The 6,004-nt window shown below is 29.7% G+C and overlaps 1 long non-coding RNA gene across 1 annotated transcript; it reads right to left on the reverse strand.

The window, feature by feature from the left end:
- Positions 1-489: 489 nt before the first annotated feature.
- On the reverse strand, positions 490-3,387 carry LOC126750336 (uncharacterized). The gene is made up of 2 exons (XR_007665687.1): positions 2,886-3,387; positions 490-1,949 (listed from the first exon to the last, which is right to left on the reverse strand). It is a non-coding gene; the product is annotated as an uncharacterized LOC126750336 (long non-coding RNA).
- Between the last annotated feature and the right edge of the window lie 2,617 nt (positions 3,388-6,004).

Genomic DNA, 6,004 nt, shown 5'->3' on the forward strand with positions numbered 1-6,004 from the left:
CTGTCTGAGATTCTGGTCGTGGTTACCTGATTATTAGTAGAGCTAACTAAGCTATCTAATAATCATTACTACCACTTCCTGCAGACCACCAGACTGGTTACCAAATCTTTAGTAGTACTAACTAGCCATATAGTAATGGTTACTATAATTATTATAATGGTAATAATAGATTTCTAGGTATGCTGACATTGTAATCAAATCAATTTTAATAAAGTATTTAGTTGAATTGGCTTCATAATCACAGTAACTCTTAGCCATTACAATACAAACTACAGATACAAACTAAAAATCTTTTCCAAATTTCAATTCCAATGATTTGATAAAGTATTCTGGTGAAGAAAATATGCAAAAAAGTTTTATTCTTCAAAAAATATGACATATATCTATATTAAGTACACTTTCTTTTTGGAAATACAAGGTTTTAATTTATTTTAAATATCGACTTGTTTATAAAGCACAATAGTGGAAATAAAAGTATTAAAATACACATTTAAAATAATAACTTTTTATTTTTAATTATTCAGTAACAAATTAATTAATTGTTTTTTACTAATTAATGTATACACTGTTAAAACATGAAATAAATAATAGTCCAAATATTCTTTTACATATACCTGATATGGTAAGAAAATACTAGCATATATACTATACTTATTAAGTTGGAATTCTTTAATTTCATGTATTATTTAAGAAACCCATTTAAAACAAATATAACAACAAAATACAAATTATTACAAAATATAAAGAAGAATAAATTGTTTTTGCTGATCAGTACGTCAAATAAGTCTTATTATTCCTGCTAATTGCACATAAAGCATCAAAAATGGCTAACTGATCAAACAACAACAACTCTCTTCCTCACTAAATTTAATTTCAAAAGAAAACAAATGCTCATGAAATTCTGAAAGAACTATATTAATACAAACAAAATATATTTCCTTCAGCTCAATAATCAAAATAAATTTAATTTTCTTAAATGTGATCCCTCTCAATTCCTCAACTGCAATAATATCATTCTGGTGAAATAACTTTGAATAGTTACAAGTTTAACTGATATTACTTTGCTAAACAATTTTTGCACTTATGCCATATTTCTCACAAAGTTCTGTGAATACAAATTTTTTAAAGATGTTCATAGGGTTATTAAGTAATACTGTAACATAACTGACAACATTTTGAATGTCTCTACGACAAGAAGAATTTTGTGCATACAACTTTGTTATGAATGAAACATTATTGTTTATTAATGATAATATAAATTCTTTTAAAAAATCAGTATGTCAATATTATGATAATTCCCAATTAACTGATCTTTAAACCTATTTTTTTTGGTTACTTAAACTGCCCACACTTGAACTGAAATGTTGAGGTTCATGAATCTTTAAATGTTTCTTAAAACTTTTTTGGCTTGTGAAATGTCTAATGCAACTATTTTCTTTACAATATCTATAATTTTTTTGTTTAATATAAACAATAGATAAATAGGTAAAAAGGGCACTAAGTTTTGAAAAAGATGAGCTGCAGATGAAGCAAACTGGCATTATTATTTGTTAAATTAGTCTAGAAAAAAAAAACTTTTACTAAATGAATCCAAAAAGTTTATTCTTCTTTAGGTTTGTACCAACCATTATAGTTGTAAGTAATATTTTATGTTTCCTAGAGCAGCCTCAGATGGGTTTTTCCTTTCGGATTTTAAATTAAATAGTATCTGTTGAATAAAAATCCCGATATGTTTACTTTCCGCAGGATAGTCAATATCCATAGAATTAAAAAGCTAAAATAATAACTCAAGAGTCCTTAGAGCTGTATCAACTTTGTACCTCAACCACAATGTTAAAATCTTCCTTCCCTGCACCTTATACAACTACTGCAAGGGGCTGTAATATTGTTCCATAGCGTTTCAGTTTTTCTTGCCTTTGTTTGATGCATTGCTCTAATTCATTGAAATTCTGAAATAATAAAACTGCTAATAAAACTGCTTTAATGAAATAAATCCATGATTCGACATAAATTATTACTGTTTTTAATAAAAGGTTATACATCTAATATCTACAGGAATCAATAATTCATCAAGTATTATTTGTAAATATTTTCTCAAGCACTGGTATTATAAAAAAGAGAGCCCTGACCAAGGGATTTCACTTTTAGGGATGGCTGAGTCATTTAATTCGACCCAAAAATAAATAAAAAATATTGAAATTTTTTAATCGTTTTTTTTTTCGTAATTGCATTTTAGAACATTTTTGCAAATGGCATGAATATTTCACTGAGGTAAGTAATGGTAAAGTTTAACGAACATGTGGGATGACATGATGGTAAAGAAGAAAATTTCTAAGAGTTCTGATCTAGATGGCCTCCAGTGCAAACCTTTTCTCGAACTTTTCACATTTACAGTTCGAAAAAGATATGGTAACAAAGTGATTTGTTGGAGTGCTGGATCTAGAATTAATGAAGAATAATTAGCATACTTAAAGTTATAATGGAATGAAAAAATGTTAAAGTAATTTTCTAAAGCTATTTTTTGTGGTGTCCATAAAAAATTAATCAATCCCTTGTAATATTATGGGTTTAGTAAAAATAAAGAGAGTGGGCTTTGCCACAGATTACAAGTTTCATTGGATTAATTACAAACAAGCAACACCTGGAATATCTCTGTTAATGTAAGTAATTAGAGCTGAAAAACTTAGGATGTTGTTTTAAAATTTACTTTAAAATTTATAAAATGAAGAAAAAGTAATATTTTATGGGATTAATGAATTCCTAGTAAATAGTTAGATACCTAAATATATTATCTGTCTAGGGCAGCCATACACATTTCTTTCAGTTGTGGTCATTAGAAAGCATAATTTCATAAATAACTAGGTACTATAAAAATGGTTACCTACCTCGAAAAGCTTGAAAAAAATCTTGCAGCCTGCAGGCCTTTAAATGGTTTTCAAATTTATTATCATCCATTACAAATTAAAGTATAAAATTAAGATCACATTTCATAACGCACAACAATTGCGACACCAGCACACTCCTCGAGAAGAGAAATAAAAGGAAAAGAAGGAACAAAAACGCCGACACGACCACGTTTTGATCCTCTATCAATCATGGCGGACGGACAGGTGGAAGCGGAATTCTGAAATGACAATTGACAACAATGACTGCGCGGGAAATATAAAATTTGCATGATTGCATGGACTCACTATAAGGATTTAGTTACTGTTACTAGATATTTTAATAAGTTTTACTACGTAATTTGTGCGTTATAACTAAGTTTGCATATAGAATTGCTTAACATGACTTTACTGTAACCATTACTAGGAATCTAGTTAATTTTATAAATTTACTAATAAAATGGTTGGGTTAACTTACATACCGCGTAGCCAGTAATAAATAACGTTTAACTAGACCAGCTTCGTTATTGTTACACGAGAATTTGGTTAGGGCTGCGTGTAAAGTGGGTATACCAACTAGAATACCTTTAACTAAAGTTTGTAGTAAGGCCATTTTTCTCAGTGCAGTATCAGCGTTATTGAAATTTTCTGGAGAGAGAGAGCTGATCAAAAGAAATCTCATAGATCCAAGCCCTAATAAAATTAACATTGTATATCTTACTCCATGTTTTACTTTTAATGGGGTACTTTTTATAGGAAATTAAAGAAATATTTTATTAGCGCTAGTTGTACCCCCGCTAAGACGGAAAAACTAAAGAAGGTCACCGATACCAAGAGGCGATCATCAACCTGTCCTAGTAAAAGTAAATACTAGGTCTCGCTCTGGCACCATAGCAGCAGTGTCTTGATGGTTGACGCGTTTGTGGATGCAACGAGGGGTAAATATCTGCCCAGAATGTTGTACACCATAATTCCTTTTTGGCTATTAAATCCCATTAAATCACCATAGATTCTTGTAAATCCCTCTAAAAATTCCATAAATCCCGATAAATCCCCATAAATCTCCATAACTTTCTATAAATCCCCATACATCCGCATAAATCCAAAATAAAACCTTAATAAACCAAGTAATTGATAATTTTGTTTAATATAGTCTGTTTTTTATTTAGTTTTTAACTAGATATTTAGCATAAACACTACTTATTAAGCAATACCTTTATGATTTGGGATGGATTTTCATAAAATAAGACGCATTCGAAAAACTAATTTTTTTTATTTTTAAATAGTGCCCTTACGAGGTAAAATATAACAGGTAAACAAACATTTAAAACTAACTAATATCTAAACAAGTTTGCTGTTTCTTTTTGTAACTAATATTAATCTGCTTTAAGACATCTTCACCAATGTGGAAAATATTCAGTTCATTTTCCTCTATGAATATAGTTCCGAAAAAAATATATTGTATTTCTACATTTGATATGTCTTGTTTCCCAGGCCATTTAAACTCATATCGTTTTCGTTTCATTTATCTTTAAAATGTCATGTCTATCATGGAATTATCGGCATTGCCATCAATATATCTTAATATTTTTCCAACATACCAACCTTCGTCGTAATATACTGCATAAAATTTATCAATCTCTACTGAAGTTAAAATTACCGATAAACCGAGGGATAAACTAGAATTTTTGCAGAGGAAATCTTTTTGTGCGTTTTCTTTTAGGTTTTTCTTTTCATTTACATTAGTTTCCATATCGATATCATCTTCAGAAAATGTTTCTGTATCAGGACTGTCATCGTATTTAATGATCGAGGTATCCTCCGAACTATCTGAGCTATCTGTCTCACTTCTCTTTCTGGATTTTTCTTTATATTTTGATGGAGATTTTGATAAAATATTTTTTTTCCTTCCTTCTTTTTTAGTCCTTTCATGTCTTCCTGTAGTTCTTACGACAAAACGATTAAGTCTGTCTCTACTAACCCTATTTTTAGTTTCCTCCAGCAACCAACAGAGCGATGACTTTCTGATAATTTTTGATTTATCAGCAATAGTGACTCTGATATATGAACCCTCTTCAATCTTTTCATCCATTAATTTTTGATCATAATTTCTGAAAATAAGGTTATCCATAACTTCAATACGAGATATATCGCATAAATCCTTAAATAACTGGCTATTTGGATTGTTTAAGTCATCGCCATTAAAATCAAGTTCAAATTAAATTCAGTTTCTACTGGTAGAGAAGTAAAATTGTAGTGTTGAAGCTCATTAGGTGAAATCTCGAGTGAAACATTGCATGAATTATCATCTTTAATGTCAATTATATTATCATTTATCTGCATAACCTCCTCATCATCTTTTACGTTATTGGTGGAATTGCGGAATAATACAAATTATTTTCTTCGACAGAAATGCCCAGTTCTTGCGCACATATTAGAGCGTCTTGCGTCGCATGATCTACTGCATCAGCTATCATATTATCTGTAAAGTTTTTTAGATCTGTAACTTCTAGCAAATTTGTTTCACTCTCGGTGACAATATTAATTTTCTCTTGATATCTCTTTTCCCTTGGAAATACAATGACATCTTTGAGATCATGTATAATATGATTTACTGTCTTGATTCTATCTAAACGCCCCAAAATATCTTTAACACTGAAATTAACCACTGTAGAATATGTGGAGGTCATAGACCTGGTAGTCCTGAAAGTTTGTTCACAATTCTGGCTTCCAAAAAGTACTGTTAGGAACATGTCACTTGACAAAAGTGGATTTTCACGGATGTTTATTATAATATTAATTAGTAAGTGGGCATTTAATTCTATACAAGCATAGCAGTTTGATGAGATAAAATGTTCTCAAATTTTGTATTTGTTTTTTACAAGCCACTGACGCCAAATTCTAAGAAAGAAAACGCAGTACCAAATTGAATAAATTCTACTTCTGGCATCCATTTTGTGATCTAAAAATAAATTAGTAGCTAAGCGCATCAATTTCAAATAGGCAACAGTACCTGAATTCTCTGAATCTTGCTCTAATAAGCTAATAACGTTATTTGAACATATTTCCTCCGCTGCTTTAAAATTCATTTAATCTTCTAATTTTAAATCAGAATATGTCAA

This window comes from Anthonomus grandis, chromosome 1 (assembly GCF_022605725.1).
Source record: "Anthonomus grandis grandis chromosome 1, icAntGran1.3, whole genome shotgun sequence".
NCBI classification, from domain to species: Eukaryota; Metazoa; Arthropoda; class Insecta; order Coleoptera; family Curculionidae; genus Anthonomus; species Anthonomus grandis.